Consider the following 27,296-nt stretch of genomic DNA (forward strand, 5'->3'; position numbering starts at 1 on the left):
TTAGGGCCAGAAATTCCCTCTGGGTTAAAACTTGGCAACAGCATAGTAGGTCTTTTTTCCAGCAGAGAATTTCTCTCCCATCCACTCTCCACTTTTCAGCCTACATTTGAAATAGATGAGAATGCTGCAACCATCCACTTACAACTTTAAACTATATTTCTTCTACCTAAATCCAAGAAATCTCAACTGATATTTAGTTCTTAAAGCAAACATGCATGTCAGGGAGATTTGAGAATCAATGACATACTGGAAATGCAAAATGGGTACTCTGTGTGTGTGCATGCATGCCCGTGTGTGTGTGTGCACATGTGAGCACCTGTGCATGCACACATAGTCTTGCGTTTTTCCACAGCATTTTATCAAGTGCCTTGTTGAAATGAAGATTGAACAGCTAATGAACTCTTAGTGAAATTAATAGCACACCATTGCATACACATCTGGCGTTCAATAGTTATTGCATACAGGTTTGTTCGACTACATTCAGCGATCCACTCCTATGAATTTAAAATGGAGAGTCTTAGTTTAAAACAATTTAAAATCTCTCAAAAAAGAAAATGAAAAATGAGCTGGTTACATAAATTGCTTTGCAATAAATTCCTTTCAAGATCCAACCCAAAACAATGAGTCCAAAATGAACCAGAACTAAGGAGAAGGATGAAATCAGGGTACATAGTTAATTGGTTTACCTACCTATTTATGCTAAGACTTGTTTTATGTGTTAAAACACTCAATAAAAGGTCAGCTGCTGAATAATGAAATGAGTAATGCGGCAGGGCAGCCAAGACATCCATATTTAGCAAAGCACGCAAACACATTCCAAGATACTTTCTGAAACGAGACCCACTCACACAACCTGTAAGCAGAGATCCCTGCAAGGAGTGGGGGTTGAGAAAAGAATAGCAAAAAGACCTTAAAGCAACTCAGGAAATGGAGTGGGCAGGAGAGAAAGAAAATCAGTCAAGGATGATATCAGAGAGAAAGGGGGAAAAACATCTGGTAAGCAGAGAAAAGGTAATCTGTGTGGGAAGTGGAGAAGGAGGTAATGGTGGAAGAAAAGCAAAAAGGTAAGCCAGCCTCTTACAACTACTTTTATTGACAGCTGTAGTCATCAAATTTAAATTTTAAACTGAGATACTCTTCATAATAAAAACACAGGCAAAAATGGGAAAAAAGGAAACAGGAGGGTAAAGGAGGCTAAATAGTTACAGAAAATAAGGACCTTCTATTTTTAGCTCAGTGGTTCAAAGCCAGCATAGATCAGTAGTGACTGAAAATTATTTCCATCTGTTCTAGCTGTTTCATGAAATCTTCTGATGATGTTGGTTCATTTACTACTGCACAGCTCACCGTACCATGGATGCTTCCTCCAGACCTAATACTAAGTGGCAACTCTGAAATTTCAGAAGAGACGAGGGCTGTGGAAAATGGACTAACCCTTCCCTTGCTTGCCTGGTGTTGCCAGAGCAGAAGTGAAACATTGCTTGGATGGCATAAAAAAAGTTGTATTGCTGCTGCTCCCACTTAACTTGCAGTCAGCCTCTTACTCCAGTATCTCTTATCATAATTAAAGCTAATACAGAGTAAAAGAAAGATGGTGTGGTGAGTCAATAGAGGAAAGTCCTGCTTTGCTAAACCAAATACACTAGTCACAAGTTTTACTTCCATAAGTGCACTCATATAGGTGTTTAACATCTCAAAGTGATACTCTGGCAGATCACATTGCTAGAAATGAGAAGAAATATGATCTGTAAAGTGCTTCTATTATTTCTTCTATGAACAGCAGAAGAGAGAGTAGAATCCTGCGTGGAGACTAACCATAGGAAATTAACTGTAGCCTTTCATATTACAGCTATCACACTATATTTGAATGTCAAACCACAATATTACTACCTGGGAAACCGAGGTTTGGATGACCTTAGCCAAGATAACAACATACTGACTATATCAGTCTCATATCTGTAAAACAACTACATAATTAATGCTGAGATGGGGACATAGAAGCTATTGTTCACAAGACACTTTATGGGGGGATATGTCATTTTTTTAAACAAAAAGTAAAAAGACGGATGGATTATGTGCACCCTACATCCTTGTCTCAGGTTGCATATATTCCTCTTACAGTCACTTCATGTAACAAAATCTGTGTAAAAGCATTGTAGACATTGTTTAAAATAATCCCTTTCCTCTCTCCAGATCACTTTCAGGATGCCGTTACTGTTTCTGTTACACACACACACACAAAAAGAGAAGCAAAGAATAAAGGAGATGAAAATTGTGCAATCATCTTACGTAACATGGTAAATATAGCATATTTTTAGTCATTTTTATGCTGACATATGTCAGGAAGAACAAACTGTAATCTGCATTCTCTTCCTACTGCTTGAAACTTGTGGAGTACTTAACTAAAGTTGTTTTTCTCCTTCAAAACATTTCATTAAAACACAAATGACTTTCTCCCTCTTGATGTTGCCAAAAGAACTCTTACAGCATGTAATTAAATCTCTGTTTTAAAGTACTTTTCTCAGCAAACACAGGCTTCCAAGTTGAAGACTGCATAATAGATGTTATTAACTATACATATAAATAGAAAATGTGTCTTGTAAAACATTATATTTGCTGAATGAGTTTGCCTTTTTCCAAAGTCATCTCCTTATTAATGACTCATGAGTTTCTTTTCTATTATTTAAAAATAATGTAATTATAGGCTATTCTGGAATAATTTGATGTATCTTATGTTCATATCCAAACCTATTAATTAAATGAAGCATAAGTATTTATAATGTGCTGTATGCTTCTATTATTCAAGCTAATCCTTTTAATCCTATTTAAATTGGAAGATAGAAGTTAATCCCAGCAACATCTCTCTACAAACAAATATTAATAAACCTGTTTCAGTCTTTGTTCTCCCTTGTCACCTGTCCTGGAAATGATGAGTAGGTTGTCTAGTTTACTCTAGCTAGTTAACAATGGAGATGAAAAGCAAAGCATGCAAAATTGCTGCTTTGTATCTAAGGCCACAATAACAAAATCTGGAGGTAAAAGCACTGTACACAGCATTCTCCTGTAGGACGTCTCTTTAAAAAACTACTGCTTAGTGATACTTCTGAACTCCTCAATCTTTTTGATGCTACAAATTAACACTAAACCTATCTCTAGAGAATATCAACTGGATGGAAGTTTTAGTGTGTCATGTATTATAGGCAGCATTTCGATGCCAAGCTATAGCTTAGAGGACTCCGGTATCTGGTAATTTCTGTAATTTGACTTGGTTTCTGGAAACCAGCAACAACATAAGGAAGCCATGTTGAATGTGCAATTTTGGATTGGCACCGTGGTACTATGATCTGCACATATGGCCAGTCACCAGAAACCGGAAAAGAAGCAATTGTTTTTTCCCTGCTGTGAGCAATGGTTTTGAACATAACTCACACTGTTTTCACGCTGGCTTTTCTCCCTTTTGCCCCAAAACACAAGCACAAACTGAGCTTCTGCAATTCCTTTGGGCTAAAGAAAATCATGCTGTGTCTACACAAACCTATAGGTTGGTTTTTGTCCAAGGACACTTATATCTAAAATAGGTCAGCCTGCCAGGACAAGCCTTTGTTTTGCTAGGCAAAGATATAATTCATTGCAGTTTGAAAATTAGAAGGATACTGAACTTTATGGATTGCAACACACAAGCTAATTTTCTTTTGGAAGCCCAGACTGATATTTAGGTTAATTGTTTGTTTCACTTTCTTAACATAAAACGCTTAAAAGTAAATAATGCTTTCCCTACAAGAAGAAACTTCCTGAGAATAACAGTAACATAACTGTATCAAAATAAAGGTTTGAATATAGATGTAAACTAGGGAGTCATTTGTATATTCTCTGCAGATTCTGTATTTACTAAAGAATACCTGCATAAAACCCAACAAACCTAAAACGATGAGTTTTTGGTGATCTGTCAAGTGAAGAACAGAGCCATTTAAGGAGGATCAAAGTACTGAAAACTCTAAGTTATCTTTTTGGATAGAGTATATTAAGAATATCCTTTCTATTTTAAAAAAGTTTAAGACCTGTCAGAGATTCAAATTTTCAAAAGTAAATGTACTGGAACAAGCTGATAAATTAAAGAAAAAAAAAAAGTAATGAGAACTGGATACTGTACATGAAGGAATTCCAAGGTAATTTAAGATTGAGTGGTTGAACTGCTAACATAAATACACAGTCTTTGATTTAAACTGGCCACTATGCCAGAGCACTAGATGATAGCAGATGTTGTGCTTTTCTCCCTCTTGTAACTGAAGAAGGAATCATCCAGGGCAATACAGATCAACACCTTTTCACTACCAGGAAAATTAAACAAAATAATAAATAAACACCAGATTTTGGAATACAAAGAGGACCTGTTAAAGTATGGACAAACAAGCAGAATTCCATGAAGAAAAACTGCTTTTCAAAAGAGAATGGGTTAAAAAGGAGTTTATTTGGAGATTTTAATTTCTTATGCTAAAATCCAATAGGATGAACTAATCAGAACAGTAAGTAGGTGGAGAAATAGAGTAGTTATACATAAAAAATGGTGTTAAGAGTGCTAAGGAACAGTTGAAACATGCTAAAATATTAAAATCATATCTCAGGACTGATGAAAAGGGGAAAGGACTGGTCAGTGAAGCGGGAAATTTTTAATTTGACACAATGTTTAGATGGGTCAAAACAAAGAAAAAATGTGAAGTACAATAGAAAAGAGCTTCAGAAGATAAGATGATGGTAGGTGAAGTTCTGTTCCGTAATGTAAATGCAAAGCATACTGATAAATGTAACAAGCACTGCACTTAGTGAGTTTCTGAATTAGCAGTGAGTGCTCTGTGCAATCATTGTAATAGTTGATTGAAAACATTCTATATGCAGTGGAATTTTAAAAAGCAAGAAATGTGTGAAGAACTATTTTTAAAAAGAGTTAAAAAATTGTAACAGAAATACTCCATTAAATAAAACAGTGCCACAGCTTCATGCTGAATACCAAAAAATTCTGTAAGAACAAAGATGTACAGAAATTAACAGAATGGAGAAGATATACCAGACATTACTTAATACCAATAACAAGAGGCCTTGAAAAAAAACCTTAAAAATATTACTTCTGTGAGGTTTTGTTTCCTAAACTTACATGCTTAGTAATTTTTGTAAAAGATTTCTTCTAAACATAGTGAAATGCTAGGCTCCGTGAAACTCATTTTCACAGGGAACTGTCAAATTCAATAACTTAGTGGGATTCATAACTTATATACACAGTAGATAATGTAGAAGTGGAAGGGTTTCAGAATGAGTTCACAGAACGAATTCTACGTAATGGCAGATTTTGAGAAAGAGGTGCTCATGGACAGGTTATTCTATAAAGGTAATTTTGCAGAATTAATAGAAGATTGTGACTACTGCAGAAGCAGAACACCAGAGCAGAGGTAGTGTTTTTCTGATTAATACCTTATTTTCCTACCATGGGCTCCTGGGCTTGATCCATACCTTCTGGGAATAACTCTGCAGCGTTAGAAGATACACACTAAACCTGCAGGTAGCTTGACAGCATAGCAGAGAAGGTGACTTATGCAGCTTGTAAAGCATGACAATAGCGGAAGCCAGCTACCAGGTTATCTGGTAGTGTGCTTGAGCAGGCCATTTTGAACAGCATGCTGGACAGCCAGAGAAGAAATAGAGAACATCTGCTTTCATTTGTCACCCACTGTTTGTAACCAGTGTTACAAATTTGTCTTGCAACACAATTCTTCCAATTAAAAACTTTTGAGATTAGACAGTGAGCTCCTAACAAGATGTTACGCTGAAGAACAGTGGTCATCTGGCACTGAAGTCTGCTTCCAAGTCTTCTCTAACCAGATAAGCTAGAGGCTGGAAGAAGCACGACACCTACTGAGGTGCAAATTTTGAAAAGACCTGATTTTTCACTTATTACCATGACATTTAAAGCCAGGCTTTCCTTCTACATTCAGGTATAGAACAATGAGTTGGAACACACTGGCATTTTTATTTGCTTTAACAGGAAGGTGGCTTGCCCATGCTTTCCATTCTAATAGTGATGGATGCTCCTAGGCAAGGAATTCTTTTACATCCTACATACTTACAAAAAACGTTCAGAATTTGTCCTGGTTTTTGTCCTTAATCATTTTTTTTGCCCAGATACCTTTTTCTTTTAGGAGAGGGAGGATGAAGATGTACAAGAAGATTTTATTTTTCTTTTCAGCACAGCATTATTTTTTAGTCTGCTGTCATGCTTTCACTTTCCAGTTTTTGAAATGGAAATGTGTATGCTGTTATGGATCTCAAGAATGAGTTTATGCAAATCTCAGCACCAAAATTTTGAGCAGTCTTTCTTAGTACTATTTGTTATGCAGTGCTGCCTGAGTAATGATTTGTTGATTGAAAAAGAGTATGAAAAAAGTTAATAAATTGAATTTTGAGAGAAGTCCAGTGAAGTGCTGAAGCTATTTAGGGAAACTTTTTCCAGTTTAAATATGAGACCTTTCAGAGTATCTTTTATCATACCAGCCTCATTCACACAGTTGTAGTAGCGCAGTCTAAATTTTGAACTGTGAAGCTTTCTGTCAGCACCAAGTTCTTATCCTATGAAGCATGAAAGTGTATGTAGGTTTTCCAGTTTACATAAAGACAGGGTTTCATATTCTTTTAATTACCTTTTTGGAGGCAGGAGAAAAGAAGCAATATTCACAAGTGCAAAAATGAGCATACCAATGCAAGTCAGCATACTGCTGCTAGTCTCCCTAGCCTCAGCCTCCAGTCAATGGTGACAGACAGATTATTCTAGAGCATGATTTCAAATTTAAGCTCCTGCACTCTTTCTTCTAAGGGAAATGATCTCTCCTGATCTACGCTAGAGGGAGCCTGGAGAGATTGTACTTTCTAGGCTGAGGTTAGCCTTTGGAAATACCCATTTCAGCAAGGATTCCTTCAAAACTAGTTATATGAATTTAAACTTTACCTAAACATATTATACTACAAGATATACCACAGAACAACCCAACTTTAAAGCAATGGAAGAGTGCTTGTAGTTAAAGTAAAGTAAACCAACCTGTGCTTGGTGCAGACTGCCAGTGTTAACTATGTAAACCAAATCAATTCAAGACATGAAATACTCACTGAGGCCACTGTATCAGGAGAAGGTAAGATCCTGTACATTTCAGTGTTTTTCCAAGAAAAGGTAATTACATAAATTTTGAAAGAACTGTATCCTCTCCATTTCATTAATTAGGTTTTTGTAGCTGTCACTTAATCCCACTAGTCATCTTAATTAATCATTATAAACAAAAGATGCACAACTGAATTGGAAGATACAGGGAATATTGAGGAAATGAAATTGCAGGCAACACACAATGCTTCTGATCAATCATCTCCTAATTTTTAAAGTCTGCCAAGAGATGCCAACCCTTAATGTTTATTTGTGCCACGGTGATAAGAAGTGTTCTTAATGGTAGTTCCCTTGTGTTTTGTTTTCTCTCTCCAGGGCCTCGTTGTAAATAAGAGGCTCTGTTTTCATGTATTTTTATGATGAAGCATTGTAGCTAAATGAATGCCATGGGACACCTCTTAAACAAGTAGGCTACAGAGGAACAAACCTGTTAAAAAAATATATTTCCTCTTCATACAGAAAAACAAGTCCTGTGTAATGAATGCTTCTACTGAAACTTTATGCACATTTAAAGTGTAGTTTAAAGAAGTGTTGCTTGTTAAGGGAAATGACCTAACAAGTTTTTTGTACAGCAAACAGCATTACACCATGGCATACACTGGGACCTTTAATAATACACACTAATTACGGAATTATATGGGTTAAAAGAATTGCTTTTCTGTCCACTTTAGAAGGCCTTCCAATAAGCTTCAACTCTATGATTGCTAAGGATCTATAGAGTAGTGTGTACACAGGTGGTTATGCATGTGTATAGAGATATATAAAATAGAAGCTGCGGGGATGGAGTTCCCACCTTAAAATAGTTTTACTATGGCCACACCACAGACTTTATCTACACAAATATTTATATCTTGAAAATAATCAGGGCCAGAGGCATCCTATGAAACTTAGAATTTCCATTGACAATATGAGTTTCAGGGAAGGGAGAAGCCCTCTGGAGCTCCTGAAATCTTCAAGGCTGCAGAAGACACTAAGAGGCCAGGGGCGGTCAGACACCCTACGGAGCCAAGCAGTGGGGCTGGACTGGGGTCTGCCTGCAGCAACATTGGCAGCTCAGTGAGGTGACTAAGTGTCTTAGTCCATACTTTCATCAATTCAATGAGCTTTGGATAAGGACCCCAAACTTGCAGCAGTCAGTACAACAGAAAATAAAAAAACCACATACATACCTATTTCTACAGTATGTCAGTGAAGATAGACCCAAATGTTTAAAAAGACATATATGCAGTTTTCTTTTCAAAAGCATAAATCTGTTATATCAAAGTTAGAATTTTCCAGTCCTTATTCACAATTACATTACCATTTTAAAATAGTTAATATTGCTTTTCTGTTTTTACATTCAGTTCACATCACTGACAATCTGTTATTTTTTGCCTTGCTGATGAGCAAAAGTACCACACATCCCTGCAATAAGAGTAGCTTCTTAATTATCCTCTTCCCATACAACTCCAAACTGGTTGTCACATTGCAGAAGTTACACTTAAAGAAATCACATTTTATTAAGTATTGCCGGAAGACAAAAGAACAGAAAACAGCAGAAAAGTAAAATGGTCACCAAGATATTTACTGCTGAGGAATGTGTGCTGTATTTTTTGCCGTTTGCTGTATTTATTGAAAAATCAATGGTAGATCTCCTCCAGTGTGACTGTTGTGTGACAAACTCTTATTATAGGCTAACGTTCCATTACACCAGTTCATTTGTGCAAAACTTTTTGCTGGAGTGGCAAATATTGATAAGATTTCAGACTGAAAAGCAAAAAGAGCACTCTCTTCAAAAGGGAAGGGACATCTCTGACAGTGCAGTTCATTAAAAGGCTGGAGAAAATGTGTGAGGCATGATTTGTAGAATGAAATAAACTACTTTGTGGTTGTTTTGCAAGGTGCAAACAAATCTTTTATTCACAACTTTGGTAGATTTTTTTAGAGCATGTTCACGCATCCATATACATGCTACAAACATACCATCCACACACTCAATATTTAAATTTAATTATGCCTTTAGTGGAAAAGTTGTTAGAATTGCAATTCTAATGTTGTGGAAAGATTTTAAAATGTTTTAGTGATTTCTTCTTGACTGGGGTGGCTGTATGGTTTTGAGCTTTTTCATCACAGAAAGAGTGTTGAACTGCACTGGAGACAACTCATGTTTGTGTTTAGCCTGCACTGTGATTAAGTCACCCAGCTTTCTCTCTTAGCAAGAAATTGTTGATGTTAGATTAGCATTTACAAAATCAGTAAAGAACAAAATGTAGACATGGAGATTACTCACTTTGTGTCCTTGACTCTTGTAGGTGTATTAGTGAGTTCCATGTGAGATATTGAACTGCCTTTAATATTCAGCATTTAACTGCATTTCTGACTAACATTGAGCTTTCAGACTGGTATCCTCCTGACAGTTTCAAAGTGGTTTTGACCGTGTTCAACTCCTTTCCCTGTAGGGGGTTAATCTCATAAAGATTTCAGCCACACAAGTACTAGTGTCAGGGGTATAATGATCACTTTGAAGTTTGTTTGCTTTCCAGTGCATTTAAACACTTTAAGTGTTCCAGAAATAGGATTAGATGCCCCAGTGAATTCATTTCATTTACCCCCAGCAGTGGTTTTCCAATACTATATGGTGTTTACATGGTATCAATTTAGTGGCATGCTGATTTCCAAGATTCATCCCCTCCCCTATCAATTTTCTACCTCTTGATCCTACTTGAAAATTACTGTGATATGGGGCAAATGATACTGAGAAAAGGAGTATTGGGATTCTGGTATCTTCTTGTTTCAAATATCTTTCTGGGATTTTCTTCTATGGAATTCTTCATAAAATAATATTTAGTGACAAAAAGTTAGAATAAATAGATTTTTGAATTCTGAGAAATGTTACATGTTTAAATGTGAAAAGCTTATTCCTTCCTTAAGCAGACATGCTTCACTTAAATAACAATATACACTTTTTCTTTTTTCTAAGTTACAGATTTTGCACAATACAAAGTCATACTGGCATTTTAGGTGAGAAACCATGAGCACTGGGCACATGCAATTGTCTTGCTTTTCTCTTCTCTTCTCTAACAGCATAAGTGTGTTACACAGGACAGGGGAAATACTTTCACTTAGCTTTTCTTTGTGTTTGATTTTTTTCCTTCCTTTTAAATCCTATTACACAAACTAAAAAGCCTCAATATCCACTTCAAGGAAGTGCTTTCTGGAATAGAGTCTTTTTAAACTTTGTATCTTAAAACAAAATCCTTTTGTTCCATTACCAGCCCTAGAAAAAGAAGTTATTAGATATTGTTGTTTGTCAGTAGAAAAGGCATTCTGAGATACCCCTAACAATCCGAGTTTCAGCTGGCCGAGTGTGCATTCTAAATGTTCCCTCCCTATTCACATGTCTCACTTTCAGCAGCCTGAGTGGGAATTCTATATATTAAAAATAGAGCAAACACCAGAAAATAGCATTTTCAATTACATCTCAGTTAATATTTTCTGACTTAATGTGTTTTAAGTACAGTGAGGAGTGATTTTTGCTCTAATTCTCAGAAGTTGTATATGATCCAATTCAGCCCCAAAATAGGCACATAAAATGGGACCAATGGACACTTTTTTGTATCATTCCATGTGAATTGGAAATACAATAATTTCATCCCATCATGGAAGAAGCAGTAGACTGACATCCATTAACAGGTGATTTCGTGAAATCTGGATGGGTAGCAAGATACTTTTGAAAGCCCAAGGCTTCTGCAAAGCTCTCTAGACTACCTATCTTAACCAATACCTTTTTTCCATTATACACTTAATTCTGTTGCTTCATGATTGCAGTTTCAGGAAGCCAATCGAACCAGGGAGGGAAGCACATAACCCAAAAACCTACTTGTTCACTAACATCAGATTTCTAGTCCCACTATCAGAAAATATGTATGTATCTATCTAGATACATATCATCTATAGCTATCTATCTCTATCTCTATCTCTATCATCATCTATATCTATATCTATCTATCTGATTGCAGCCCTGCTGAAGCTTTTTGATGCCCTGAGCAAAGGAACTTTACATTAATTTAGTGAGGAAAATCAATCATGAGAACAGCACTACTTTTCTCCATACATCCTTAGCAGATTCTGAATGTTTTCATTGCTTTTTCCATACAGAGTGAGATTCTGTACTTTTCCCAAGTCTTGTCATTTGACACTCATTCCAGAAGTATCTGCTACTGCAGCACCTGTCCCACTTTTCCCTAGTCTTCTCCTCACGCTAGGTTCTCAGTGAGAACTAGTTAATGCATCCCCACCTTTCTTGAACTGCATTAAACTTCATTCACCTGGGACAGAAACTTTCTTCTTTTTAATGCGTGACCAGAAAATGAAACTTAGCTGAGATTTCTTTCTTTTTTTTTTTTTTAAATTTTATTTAGTTGAAATGGGAATTTAGCATACTCCCTGGTGTTCATAAAGAAATAAGAGAACAGGAAAAAAAAAAAGTCTATTATCAATTAGAAAGGGCTTTTTTCTGCAGCATTTCATCTCTAATGATTTTTTCCATAATAAAACATCCCATGCTGCTGCAGAACTAGCTAAATGGTTTATATTTGGGGCAATAAAGGTTTTTTCACTTCTATTACCAAAGGGAAATATTAGGGAGGTCTTTGACTGTACATGCTATATGAGCAAACACCACTTAAGCCAGGCTCTGCTTCCTAAACAAGTATTTAATCTCCTCATTAAAGATATATGAAACTAGAAATCAATGAGCACTGGTGGTTAGAGCTTTTTAGCGGAACTAATGGCTACACCTTGTCTAACATTAGAAACTTCACTTGTGGTTTACAGCTGCTACACATGGAGAAACATGAACCTAGAAGGAAAGACTTTCAGTTGTGCTAATAATTACACTAAGAGACCTGGATAAGCAGGTCACATAAATATGTAACATAAAAAAATCAAACGTTTTCACTTCACATTTCAATCTCTTAAAAGACACTCTCAGCTCTTACTGTAAACCTCTAGATAAAAGCAATAAAAATGCTGTGTCTTGAATAAAAAGTTCACTCAGTCTGTTATAAATCCTCCTACAGCAAAACAATCACAAACTTGAACTGCTGGTGGGAGCAGTGTGAACTGGAGAGTGCAAGACAAGATTTGACTGAATACGTGCAGCGCAGATATGATCTATTTTGTTTTCAAAACAAACAATAGACAAAAAAATTAACCCCAGGAACAGAAAAAAGCACATGACTGATACACTTTATTTTTGGTTCTACATCTGATTTGCATCTAAATGATTTGCAGAAGAAATACTGCAAAATGTGAGCAATTTTTCACACAGTTCAAAGTGCCTGAAATAATGTAAGAAGGTACCAGAGTGCACCAAAGTGCTAGTTTTGCATCTTGAAACTGTGGGGTGTATTGCCTGTCTTGTGTGGAGGTATGAGGATGTATGGCATTCAAAGCACAAAACCTTTTCTTACCACTGGTACAAAATTCTAGGTTTTTCCATCACAAGGAATCTCACTTGTTTTACAGGAAAACAGTTTTGCCTGAACAAGGATGCGATTTTAATTAGAATGTTGCCCAACCTAAGCTAAGGTGCGATATTTCAGAGAGAAATGAGTGATATAGTTTTCTCCCTGTACATTGTACATTTGCAATTTCAGAAGTAACTATTTCATTGAGATCAAGAGATACCCATTTTACCTAGATATAAAAAGTAGGTAAGAAGACTTAAGCACGAAACTTCAAACCTAAGAGGTTACAGATTTGCATAAAATGTGTGTGTCTTTGCAGAACTTCAAGCACAGATCAATGCACATGATGCATTCCTGATTTCAGTTAAGTTGGAACAGAACTACACAGCTGGAGTGGTAATTGCAAGTGTCAGAGATTTCAGCACTTGTTGTCACTAAAACCTGTCTCTCTCTATTTGTATATATCTTCAAATAAATAAATAAATCCAAAATTATTTCTCCCCTCCCCCCCCCCCCCCCGTAACTGTCTTGATGAAGATGATAAAACTCATGGAGGAGTTCTCAGATACTACTAAAAATCATAATTATGGCCACAGAACATTATAAAGAAATTACATAAGGAAATTATTTTTAATAATTTTCTGTTATGTACAGCATATAAAGCTCCCATTATGCATCAATGCAATATATGATGCCTCCATATCTATATGTTTTTAAAATGTGTATGCATGCAATACAGAGGGAGAAGGACAGAAAGAGCAAGTGAGTATTAAATGCTAAGAATATACAGCTCTACCCACTCCCCAGTGCTTCATTTTTTTGTAACTTGTACAAAAATAGCACAACTCTAAATAACGTCTCTCAGTTCTTTTCCTATAGTTATGTATGATTCTTAGTTACATTTCCTTAGTTACTTTTGCTTTTGCTATCCTACCCTAATTTTATCTGAAAATTAAAATCTGCTAATTTTTGCTTGCTCTCTTTTTATGTGTTTGTCTTAAACTTCATGATCTCTTCAGATTCAACAAGAATACATTATTTAAAGTATATTGTTCTTATAGCAGCTCATATACTAGGAAATGTTATCAGTTTGGGTAATACATTATAGTGCATTATTACAGATTTCTGCATATTTTTAAATTACTTCCTTGATATTTTCAGATTCTATCAGCATAATAAAGGTAAATGGAGAACAGGAAAGGAAAGGTTTAGGCATTGCTTTTCAGTGATAGTAAGTAAAGCAATCCTGCAGGCAGCATGTGTGAGTCAGTTAGTACCAGAAATAGCTTGTGTTAGATTTTGCTTCTTGAAATGTATTGCCTCTGAAAGCATTTTTACTAAAATTCTTGAGAGGTAACACTGGCTACTAATGAGCGATGCAAGATGATGTGCATCAAGGCCAAAGACAAGTACAGTTGCATTCACTGACACCTCAGGTGATGCACAGACTGATTGTATAGGTGGAAAGGAATGCTGAATTTTAGAGGGAGAATCTCCAGTATTATGCATAGATGAGGAAAGAGTGAGATCAGAACCAACCTTGGTTATGGATGTGCCTGACTGGCAGGCAAGATTGTTGTAATGCTCACAGAAGGATCTATGCTAAATACGAAAATAAGTATGCAAAAATCGAAAGGAGGGAAGAAAAGCTCTGATTTAGCAAAGCTAAGAAAACTGCAAAGAAGGCAAGATCAAGGAAAGAACAGGGGAACAAGACAAAAAATTAATTTGGAGAGAAAACAAGGAGATTAAGAGAGGAGAGACAGAACTATCAGTTGTTAGCATGGAGACAATATTTGACATTATGCCAAAAGAAAAAGCAAGGCAAAAGAAAGAATAGTGAAAAAATTCCAATCTCCAAAATGAAGTTTTGTACTACCTTGAAAAAATTTGATATGTCAAATGATGCCTTTTTTTAAAGAAGTTTCTGACTTAAGGTTTATAGCTTATATTTAATAACAATGAAATACAAGATTTAGATACATGTGCTGGGTTAAATAAATAAATATGATTGAATAAGAATGTATAATAGTAAGAATATTTAATTAGCTTTTTAATTTATAATTTTTTAAAAAAATTCCTCTTGTCCATCTGAATTCTGATTCAGAACATTTCTTGAGTTATAGGTATTTTTAGTTTTCCTTCAAATCTAGTCTTTTACAGCTCATGTTCAACCCTTTAGCTGTAGAAAATCTTCTCCAAGCAATAATGTCATAGATCGTGTTTCAGACAAGAGCAAATGTAATATTTCCAGAGTTTCAGGTAATGTAGAAACTTGTGAATCTTTCACAAGCAGTCACTACAAGATAGAGCAGCGATACAAAGAAACGGACAAAAATCTTAAGTTGGGGACTATTGTAATCCAAAGCAGTGCCTGTAAGTCCAAAATATTATTTGCAAAGTCTGTGAAATTAGGTGTCTATCAGCAATTTTAGAGATCTGCAGAGTTACTGGTGTAAAGTGCTGCTGTGTAACACTGCCCTTCTTGTCAAAAGGGAGGTCAAGTACCACGACTCCTAATATTACTTCTGATGGCATGGCTATTTCAGAATACTTTGCAGTCACCCATAAAGGAAACTTAGACTTCATGTTAACTTTAGACATCATCACATACTGCTCCAGGGCTCAATGGTTCAAACAGACTTAAAATGCTTAAAATTCTAAATTAATGAGTGTACCTGCTGGCACAAACCAAAGTGTTATACAAACACATATATATGTATTTTGGTACACAAACAGAATTTTGTGGGTAGTCATTATTGCAGAATTTTTGTCAATTAGTTCTTCACTGTTCATAGATTCAGAACTGACAAAGAGAAGATTTGCTACTTTGACCTCTGGACTGTAGCAGTTGTTAGATAGAGAGAACCAACCAGTCTAAGCCTGTAGAAAATCTGTGGGACCTGGAGATGGAACTAGCCTGGTTCTAGCCAATCTCCTCTGTCAGACTGTGCTGCTGTGTGGACACAGGACTGCTCCTCTTTCCTGACCTGATCTGAACTCATAAAAGTCCAAAGAGCTAGAAAATTATACATACACCTGAATTCATACTTTGAGCACATTATTACTGTTTGCATTGACACACATGACAAATGCATGGCCTGTTGACTAACTGTACATGCCGTTTGTTACATCGTCACTTGTTAAAAGGTACAGGTACGAGACTAACTTATAGCAGCATGTGAAACTAGCCAAAGGTCAGGTATAGTGCACTAACTGTCCCCATGCATATCCTGGGTCTGTCGCTTGTGAGAGGTTGCACAGCTTAATTTAAGCCCTTTTCATGCACGCTACATATATGCTGTAAAATTGTGTTTTCAGTTTTGTAAAACAAGTCTGAAGATCTATGAAGGCTTCTACACTGTCACAGTATTTCACAATGAGTGTTTTAAGCCTCATAAATAGTTAATAAATACTGCTATTGCTATTGTTTGTTCCAAATCTTTGGCAACTCCTTTACGACTATTAATTTATGGTATCATTTGGAAATGCCTTAATGCCAGATTTGTAAAAATGGCCTATTTTAAGAAGGTATTTCAAGTTTTGTTCCATCGTGTAAATGTTAGCAGTTCGAATTCTACAAAGAATATGCTTTGATAGCCGATATCCAGTGAAGCCTCCAGGATAATTCTTGCTGAACAAAAGCTAGGCACTGTAACATGTTTTAATGCAACATGAGCAATATTTAGGCCAGCATTATAAAAAAGCCCCAAAGTCCAACCCTTTTAGGGTGCTCTCTTTCATAATAGGCCAGGATCATTTTTCAGAAGTAGGGATTGTCTTTCTTTCAAGTAGTATTTTTAACAACAGAAGAAGAAAAAGCCTGGAGCTTTCAAAGCACACGTAGACATAGACCCACAGGTTTTCTGCACATGTCTAGGATAAAAGTCATCTGATTCCAGAGCTGGGAGTGAATTATTTTAAAGTTGCACTTTTTTATTGACCCTTGGCATTTAATTTAATCTCCCATGCATCAAGTGTCCTTAATCTAAGTCTCTCTACAAATAGTATAATTTTCCTCAATTGTATAATTTGCCTCAATTTGGTTTTTTTGATGCCAAGGAAGTCAGCTGAGGCTTCCACTCTGTTTGAATCATTTCTGCCATCTTCCATGAGCATAAATTAATTTATAGCTAACACTGTGTGTGAGGTCTTTTCTCAGTTACTGAGTCCAAAGTCATTACCTGTGTAATTTTTCCATTTATATTTAGATATAGTTGGAATGGAGATATCTGGAGCAGCATTAAAATGAGAATAAAAAGTTTATTGGGTATGATATATCCAACTAATTTAGACACAGTGGATAAGTCTCTTGAGGCTTTTAGAATTACTGGTTTCTCTCTGATAGACATTTAATTTTGGAGGAATATGCTTTTTATTTTTCCACCTCCTCTCTCAGGTTAAGTGACAAAATTAGGAGCTCTGTGTTGGTCATACTGGCTCTGTATCAACTGTATCATACCACTAGAGCTAGCTTGAACTAAGAGATAATGGGGCAGCTGAAAACAGAAACAAAGCTAAAAACCACCTACGGGACTAATCTATTACTCCATTGTTACAAAGCTGAGATAGCTTTCCACAAGACAGGAAAGGATGGAGAGCATGGAGATAAAACTCTTGTACCTTTGTATAGATAACAAAGGATTTTAAGCTCCTGGGCTAGTATCCTTACATCCGTAAGATTCTTCTTTATTCAAAACCAGACATGTTATGAATCATGCTTTTGACAGAAAATGCAAAAAAGAACTGGGAAATTTTCTGAGCAAAAAATAATTTTTATGAAAAAAATTCTTAGCCTGTTCTGCAGCCAACTTTGAATCTCGGATATTCAGGGAAGGAAATCCAAACATCTCTACTCTGCAAAATAATAGCTAAAGTCATCACTCAAAGTCAGGATGACTTCCTGCCAGTTTTCCTTTTCAAGTAAATCACAGCACAGAAGTATCTATATTGATAAATATTTTCCATTAGTGATGTTGAAAGCAAAGAAATTGAATTTATTTATGCAAGTATTGGCTTCTAGGCTTATTCTATTCATAATCTGTGTAAATTCAGCTTGAATGTTAATGGACAGAGCCTTGTCCCATTGTCCAAAGAGAGGGAAAGGATGGTATGACACACTGAAGTAATGATTTGCCATTTGAGATTTGAATTGGTAAATTTACTACGATTTTACCATGGTACTATTTCACCTTTATTGTGGATGACACTGGTTTATTTCATTTTTTTTAATGTGGGTTCCACTTTTTACTCTCTTCCAAATTGGCCAATTTAGGTCTCTGCTGTATAGGACTCATACCCTCAAAAGTGATTTCTCCAGGTTAGGGCTGACAGCACAGTCAAGTCCACTGAAAATATTGCACTAAGAACTGGCAGGCGCCACAAGGATGAGTGTTTGACCAATGAACAGAACAAATGATACATAGATTCCTTGAACATCTTTACCTCAGTAGTGTGAATTATTTTTTCTATTCTTGACAATAATTTCAATTGTTTAATGCATCGATCTGTTGTGATAATAATGAAGAGGAAACCGAAGCTATCGTAACTGAAATAATTTTTCTTTTAGCATTTTGTACACCAAAAGACATATTTATATATTGAACGATTCATATGATTAAATCCAGCCAAAGCTGGGACTCATGCTTAAAACCCAACTCAGCTCTACATAGCCTGGAGTGCTTATATTCCTAGGCACCTAAAGAACTTAAATTCATTTGATATCTTCATACCCTGCAAATGCCCTGTATACATGTATACACAGAAGTGTCAGTTGGGAAGGATAGATAAAAGCTTTGGAGAGATCCATGTTTAGGAAAATTAACATCCTAACACTGCTTAAAATGTATGAGGTTTAATGTTCCCAAGCTTATGAACACCTTGGTAAGCAGGTAGTTCTCACCTTCCCCAAAGAAACATAGTATTTGATCACTCATCTAGTAACCAAATGGTTCTCCACTCTCCCCTCTGAGGGTAGTGAACTTGTATTATTTCCAAAAGCTTTCCATAGGAAGCAGCTTTGGAGAAACGTCTTGCCTGTGTGAAAGTTTCTTTCATTGCCCATACAAGAGCAGAGCCTCTGTTTATCCAGGAACATGCTTGAGACATGGGACCACACACAAGTCAGAGGAAGCTGACTTCATCTTCATCTTTAGGAAGAACATGGTTCCACATTTTAGGTGTACAGCTATTCTACATTCAACCATTATTGATTAAAACCTAAATTCATGATGGAAAAGGACGAGAGAGTGTTAAGATGAGGCTGGCTGTTGCATGGTCTGGTTCCAAGAATTTCTGATTATGCAGTGATTTCACTCTGGTATACTGGTTAAACAGTATTTCTTAAGATAACTAGTTTTCTGTGGCCAGGAGGTAGAAGCTAGCAGTTCATTTTCAAGCTAAATTTAGCATAGAAAGGTGGTCTTCTTCCCCTAATTAATAGACTTTCTTGCTAAGGAGGACAACATTAATTTATTAAGTGGACTGGCATATTGAGATACCCAAGTACCCCACACATTTGATGGGACGAGAGTGAAAGGCAGAGAGAGATGCCTATCTTAGGCAAATTGGCAGATCTTCAGAACTCCCTATCTCTTTCCTGTTAGTGCAGAGGTAATTATTTCAGGTGGATCAACTGTCCTAACTGCACTCACTGCCTGTAATTTCAGTAACCACCTAACTTAAGCATTGAAGATTCTACCCACAATAAGCAAGCTGCCTTTTCAAGTGTCCACTGATTTTAACTGAAAGTCAAGATGAGCTGTTTACAATACATATTCATGTAACTATACACTGCATAGAATGCATCATCTTGTTTGCAAACTCTTCATTTTCCCTTTTTCATATAATGTGAACTTTTTTTGCTGAGAAAAGTAATTAGCTAAATAATTTCTATATTTAAATTTTATTTTTATGCCTATCGCATCACTAAAGCATCAAGAATCGTAATTTCATTGCTCTAGCTATCTTTTCTAAATACCATAAAATAAATCTCAATTTTTTTGTTCTGCAGGATACTTTTCAGCTCCCCCATCTCCTGCTTCCTTGTGTTTATAATCTTCAGCCCATCTACCATTCCAAGAAGCAGTCTGAAAAACAACGTTGTGTAATAAATGTTCTTAGTCCAAATTCAGATGACTTATTTCAGAGGAAAGTTTTCAATATACTCTACAGAGTTCCATGTGACTGGAGAGCTCATGACAGAACCCAACTGCAATTTGAGAATATGTTTGTTGCAACCTGTAAAACAACTGCTATATTATTAGGCATATATGAGCTATATAAATAAATTGCTATTTGTTAAGGGTATTGTATTATAGCTCTTTATGTTCAGAGGTTTAGTAACCAGCTAAAATATACTCTGAACTGAAAAATAAACACTTTTTTTCATATTATCTTATTGCTTTTGTTGCTACTGTTTGCTTCAATGTTATGCAAAATATACAAATGTATTTAGTTATACTGCTTGGATCTGAGAATCCAAATGAAATATTTTGGATTGTAAAAAAATGTAAATGTAAAAAATCCAACAGAACAAGAAAGCCTAGTATTGATGGAGAGAATGCCGGTATTAATTTTCATCATATACTGAAGAATTTTTTATTTTTAAATGAAACATACTTCACACCTATTTTCATGAAAAAATAATTTTTTCACAGTAGTACTGACACGTTCTCATCTTGTAGAGTGTATAGGTAGCCCCTGTGCAAAAAGAGTTGCAAAGAAGGAAAAGATTCTTTCACATGGTATGGATTTCTCCCTGTGAAGCATTATCCACTACTTTATTTCTCATCAACTTTATTTAGCTCATATAATTTCATTGATTCCCATATCCTCTTATTCCTGAATTTTAAACGGAGTGGCAAAAAAATAGAAATTTTATTTTTCCAGTAAATAAGTATTCTGATTATAATTGTTCTTACAACAGTTCGCCCACCTTTAAAAGGGAAGTAAACAACATGTTTAATAATCCTGATTCCTGTATTAGCTATGAAAGAATACTATGTACATTTGATTTTTTAAACTATCAGAAGCATTGCATTGCAAGTGGTCAGTTACTTTTGTAGTATTCTACAGTGCTCCATGAGGCTGTCAAATATGATAGAGACTAAATAGAATAAAATTTCTTCCATATACATTTTATCACCACATTTCCCTCTCCTTTTCTTCTTGCTTTTGAACTTTATTTTTTAATTAATGAGTAATAGATATTGATATCAAGGTTAAAAAACCAAATTTTTGTAGATAAATAACAGTTTATGTTGTTGAACATTTTTTTGGCATTCATTATGATTGCACCTGTGCAATACAGAGCATGAAAATTAAGTAAATTAATATTAATTTAATTTAAATATGGAGAGTGTACTGACAGCAATCTGTAACAATTTCAACAGAGACTTTTAAGCTTAATTTAGATATCAGTATTTCAGAAGAGTCACTCGTCAACTGTGACATGATAGACACTTATGACTTATTTACAGCCTTTCTAGTTTTAATTGATTGTTCCAGACTGAAAACATTTACACACCTAAGTGACTTTATGTATAGAAATTTTCTAATATATCAGTAAAAATACTAGTGTTGAAACTTTCTCATATGTGTCTTCTTAGGATTAGATCATGTTATATCAATAATTATTCACAAAATAAACTCCATTAATATTGTACGTTCAAAGAAACCATAAGACCTCCAATGGAGTTTTCATGTAAATTTTCACAGATTGCTGAGACTACATTGTTTTTCAAAGTTGATGAAAACCATGCATTTTAGAGGAGACGGTTTCAAAACAAAAGGCAGAATGTATCTCAGAAGTCATTGTCAATGACCTGTCCCTCAAAACATTTCACCGAAACAAATACAACAAAATCCTCTAGTGCTCCTGGTTACACCAGTGGGGAAGTATAAAAAAAAAATCTGTTTAAACAGGACCTGACAGTCAAATTTTACACTACTTAAAGTCTTAATGATATATTTTTTATGAAAAAGAAAATATTTAAGAAATCAGAACAAAATTACATTTATGATACATTTATACAAGTACTTTGTATTTAAGATTACATTTATATTTGGCAACACAAACTGTGGGATAAGAAGCAATGATGTCAAATCATATACATTGTTCACATCTATCAGATCGCAATATATAATGTTTATACAGAAAACATCTTTCTTGTGAAGAAAAAAGCGTTTGTATGGAGAAATCAGACAGTTATATATGAAGAAAATGCCGTTTACATGTAACCATTATGAATTTAATAGTACATGGCCAAATGGGTTGTACGTGCAACTTAAAGTTTTACTCAGTTTAACCTAGAATATCTTATTGTAGTGAAAGCTTTGAGTAGAATACTGTTAAGTTTAATGAAAGTTTCCCCTCACAGCTTGTAAATTTATACAGGACATGATTGCATGTCAAAGGGAAAACCAGGTAGGTTAGGGTGATGTGCACAAAAGAAAAAGCAATCTAATGACACTGAACACTAAACATAGCATTCTACATGGCTGATGAAAGTCACTGTCTCGTGCCTTTACAAATAAGTTTCCATTGACAAGAAAAAGAAAAGAAAGAAAAAGGTATACTTTCCTAGTGTCAGTACAAAAGGTATATCAAAAGGTAAGTGAAGCCTTGAAATCTGTTCCATTTATCTATCTATCTATCTATCTATCTATCTACCTACCTACCTACCTACCTACCTATTCTGGGCAGGAAGATTTTAGAATATTTTTTCCTTACATATAGACCTTACCAAGTTTTGTTAAGTGAGTGCTGGCACATCACATATTTTCCTTGGATTCAAGCTACAAACTGCTGTAGACATCTGCAGGATGTCAACATTTTTTTCAAGCTATGAAACTCACCTGTAAAACTTAGGAAATTGCTGAAGACAAAAGAGTTTGACAAGTCTTAACTTATCAAAAATTTCTACCATTCCTACTCTATATCTGGAACTTCATAGTGCAGTTACAATACATATGGCCTTCACACATTAATTTCCCCTTTTGTTTTTAGCACTGTGATTTCATCTATAATTTTTGTGATTCTCTCCAAACTCTTCAGTGTACTGGATGTTTTAGTTTAGGTTTAGCCATGATTTAAAACCCTGTGCATTTCACAACACATTCTAATTTCCAGGCTTAGTCCACAGAAACCTTTCTGCAAATAAATAAATTTTCTTTCCTCCATCCACAGTCCCTGGATTTATCTCTCTTTCTTTGTCCTGTTTTTACACAATGTTCCATCATGAGTCTGCTGGTTTTGGCTGGGATAGAGTTAATTTCCTTCACAGTAGCTAGTATAGGGCTATGTTTTGGATTTGTGCTGAAAACAGTATTGATAATGCCGAGATGTTTTAGTTACTGCTGAGCAGTGCTTACCCAGAGCCAAGGCCTTTTCTGCTCCTCACCCCACCCCACCAGCGAGCAGGCTGGGGGTGCACAAGGAGTTGGGAGGGGACACAGCTGGGACAGCTGACCTCAACTGACCCAAGGGGTATTCCAGACCATATGATGTCATGTTCAGCATCTAAAGCTGGGGGAAGAAGAAGGAATGGGGGGACATTTGGAGTCATGGTGTTTGTCTTCCCAAGTAACCGTTACGCGTGATGGAGCCCTGCTTTCCTGGAGATGGCTGAAACACCTGCCTGCCCATGGGAAGTGGTGAATGGATTCCTTGTTTTGCTTTGCTTGCATGCGCGGCTTTTGCTTTACCTACTAAACTGTCTTTATCTCAACCCACAAGTTTTCTCATTTTTACTCTTCTGATTTGCTCCCCCATCCCAGAGGCAGGGAGTGAGAGAGTGCCTATGTGGTGCTCAGTTGCTGGCTGAGGTTAAACCATGACAATGAGTCAGGCTCTTCTCTGATATATTAGAAATAAGAAAATGAAGACCATAAACTGAAAAGATAATCATAGAGAAGAACAAAGTCAAGAGTTTTTGTGGTAATGGAACAAAAGACTTATTCAACACATATTTGAAATTTAGAAAACAAAAATTGTTGGCTTCTGCATTTTACCTGAGATTGTTTGTCTAACATGAGGATACTAGTGTGCACTAATCTGCTGCGTATATTTACTACACATTAGGTACTTCAAATTATCCTGTGTGAACACTCTTGTGTAACGCATTATAGCTCTCAATCAGTGTAAGAAATAATATCACTAATGAATTTGAAATAAAAATAAAAAGTTACATGAGGTTCATCAACCAAAAATGCTGATACTATGGAAATAGTTTTTAATCTGTCATCTGAAATTATAGACAATAAAAGCGCACCTGAAACAGATAGAGAGCGTCTTTACGTACATATTAAACACACCTTGTTCAGTCTTGAACTGTAAGAGTACAGGCATTTATAAGATAGTTATGCTAGATAATGTTATGTATTTCTGACCATATGCACAGATGATGTCCTCAAAAGAGCAATGTGTAACTACTTTGCTGAATAGATAAATATTTTTCCTATTTTTTCTGCCTAGAGAACAATGTGAACTGAATATTTCTTTTGAATCCCAAAGCCATTTTATGTTGTTAGGTTAAAGTTGCAATGTGATGAAATGTGATTTTATTTCTTGTCTCATAGGCAGAATGTACCACATGAGAGAAATGGAAGATGGCAAAAGATCTTAAGCAGCATTACAAGATGATGTAGTGAACTATTGACTAACAAAGCTTTGGTCATAGGCAAACTGTGGAAGATGTAATTAGAAAAGGATTAAAAGACAAGAATAAGTATATGCCAGTAAAAACTCAACATTGCTTTTGCAAAGAGGTGTCATGTCTTAGGCTTCTGTTAAATATTTGAGGAAACAACAAGAAAGCGGTTAAGCATAATAGCATTATTAAATTTTTCTTTTGTTTTCAAAAAGCTTTTGATAAAATCTCTCACTACAAATTTTTACAGAAAAGTTGCCATGGTTTAAGAGGGAAGGTAATTTTATGGATTTATAACAGACTAAAGATAGGAAACAGAGACTAGGAATTCGTTAGCAGCTTTCAAAATGAAAAGAGGTTTCCCAAGCTCTGCTCTGTTTAACCTGTTGTCCTGATTTCAGCTGGGATAGAGTTAATTGTGTTCCTAGTAGCTGGTATAGTGCTATGTTTTTGAGTTCGGTATGAGAAGAATGTTGATAACACTGATGTTTTCAGTTGTTGCTAAGTAGTGTTTAGTCTAAAGTCAAGGATTTTTCAGCTTCTCAAGCCCAGCCAACAAGAAGACTGGAGGGGCACAAGAAGTTGGGAGGGGACACAGCCAGGGCAGCTGACCCAAAGTGGCCAACGGGGTATTCCATACCATGTGACGTCACATCTAGTATAGAAACTGGGGGGAGTGGGGGCGGGGGGCATTGCCACTCAGGCACTAACTGGGCATCGGTCGTGGGTGGTGAGCAATTGCATTGTGCATTGCTTGTATATTCCAATCCTTTTATTATTATTATTGTCATTTTATTATTGTTAGTACTATCATTATTAGTTTCTTCCTTTCTGTTCTATTAAACTGTTCTTATCTCAACCCATGAGTTTTACCTTTTTCCTTCTTATTCTCTCCCCCATCCCACTGGGTGGGGGGGGAGTGAGTGAGCGGCTGCGTGGTGCTTAGTTGCTGGCTGGGGTTAAACCAGGACACCTATTTGCATATCACTGAGAAAAAATATGCTAGAATTGATGAAGCTTGTCTATGATACCAAATAAAGCAAACCAGCCAATTCTTGAGAAGTCCTCAAAGAGCTGCAGAAGAATTTCAGAATAACTGGGTGAAATATAGTGCATGTAAGAAATATATAACCTAATTATAGATAAAAGTGATGGAATATAAAATACCTGTTGCCTCTCTAGAAGGTCTGGAGTTGCTTGGTTCTCAGCTCACATCAGCTGAATGCACAGTGTCAAAAAGGTAGATAGAGTGTTGTAAATTTTCTTAATAGAAATAGAAATCAAACCCAAAATATCATTAAATCAACACTGTGTAATCAGTGTTTTGAATACTGTGTACAGTTCTACCATGATCTCAGGAATCATATAATAGAAAAGCTGTAGAGAAGGAAGCAAAGATATATACACTACTATTCTTGAACTGGAAATGGTTGAATGTGGGTAGGATAGACAGCTATAAGCTCATGAATGGTGTGGAAAAGGAGATTAAGGAACAAAATGTTGTAAACACTAGCAACAGAACTCATCTCTGAATTTTGTTCAATTTATTTCATTCCCGAGGGTAGTTCAGAGGCAGAACAGCTATTCAGTGCCTGCATACAGCAGTTTGTATAAACACAGTGTAGTTCTATATGCTTAGGTAAGATTTGGTAAGATGCTAATGAACTATTCACACATCTACTTTGAAGTGCAAAGATAACTGGTAACTGATAGAAACCTGCTATCATCAACTGATCTTACTTTGAAAGGGGGCTGTTCAATTTCAAGGATCCCAGTGTAATACCGAGAGTTGCATTATATACATTTGGACTATTTGTCATGCAAAGCTGAATTAAATACACACTGATAATGTATGTGATTTACTATTCCAGCTCCTGAAGACGCTTCTGAAAAACCCAACCCATGCCTATCTTTACTATTCTTGTTAGAAAAGATTTTTTTCCTTTACCCCTTAAGATGAAACCTGTTATATATATTATAAACATGTACTTGAAAAGCTAAATGTGGACATTTTGAATAGAAAGCACAGATTCTTATTATGTGCCCATAAAATAATCAGAAGCTATTGCTAATGACAGCAGTTTAAACACTTTTTAACCTTAGGAAAAGTGTTTTTGTTAAACTTCTGACATATCTCACTGCACTGATTTATGTTTTGCTGCATTCTTACATGTCTTGACAGCTTAAAGGATGCACCTTCTAACGAGTAAATCTAATTTAAAATTGTTTTTTTTCTTCATATATGTTCTTTGGACTTACAATATGATTGAAATTAACTGGGTGTTTAACTATGTTGTTAGTGAATGAAAAGCTAAACCCTCCGTTATGAGCATATTAAACAAATGAAATGTTTTCCTTTTTGCTGACCATTAAGGGGCAAAAAACTTTAGTACCTGCAAATAACCTGATCTTCAAGTTTAAAAGTATTGAGTGAAAGGAAGTGCTTTTTTTTTTATCCTTTGATTTCTTATCTGTGGGCTTTCTTGTGCTGTATCTGAACATGGCTCTGAGTCTGAACATGGTAATCTGATTCTTTGCTATATCCTATGTGGTTATCTCAGATTCCGGCTATTTAGGAGCTTATAGTTGTCTTTCTTAAGGTAAAGTATCCATTCCAGAAAAGATGTGATATTTATTCATGGGGTTTTTTTGTTAATAAATTTACACAGGTTATGTTTTATTCTTTTTTCAGAATTACAGCTACACTATAGAAGACAAACAAAAGTTACATGGAGGAAGCATAAACCAGTTACTACTATGAGTCATAAGAAGAAATGAATACTTCTCTGTACTAATTACGTGACAATTCACTTGGAAATCCCTTTCTATCACTTTGGTTTTTGAAAGAGAAACAACCATGACTCAATAACCTGTTAGCATTAAAACATCTCTTTCCACTCCCCTCTTTCCTCACACTCCCTCACCCAATTTGAGCTTTCTGTAAAACATGTAGAGACCGTGTATAAGAAAAAAATAACCAGGAATTGGATACTACAT

At 35.6% G+C, this 27,296-nt stretch overlaps 1 long non-coding RNA gene across 4 annotated transcripts; it reads left to right on the forward strand.

The window, feature by feature from the left end:
- The first annotated feature begins 843 nt into the window (after positions 1-843).
- Positions 844-27,296, forward strand: LOC128139711 (uncharacterized). Of its 4 annotated transcripts, none has more exons than XR_008234472.1 (3): positions 844-1,064; positions 2,194-2,297; positions 26,992-27,296. It is a non-coding gene; the product is annotated as an uncharacterized LOC128139711 (long non-coding RNA). The 4 variants fall into 4 exon arrangements; XR_008234471.1 differs by lacking the exon at positions 26,992-27,296 and adding an exon at positions 24,229-24,926; XR_008234474.1 differs by lacking the exon at positions 26,992-27,296 and adding an exon at positions 12,968-13,063.

The sequence above is a fragment of the Harpia harpyja genome, chromosome 3 (assembly GCF_026419915.1).
Source record: "Harpia harpyja isolate bHarHar1 chromosome 3, bHarHar1 primary haplotype, whole genome shotgun sequence".
Lineage (NCBI taxonomy): Eukaryota > Metazoa > Chordata > Aves > Accipitriformes > Accipitridae > Harpia > Harpia harpyja.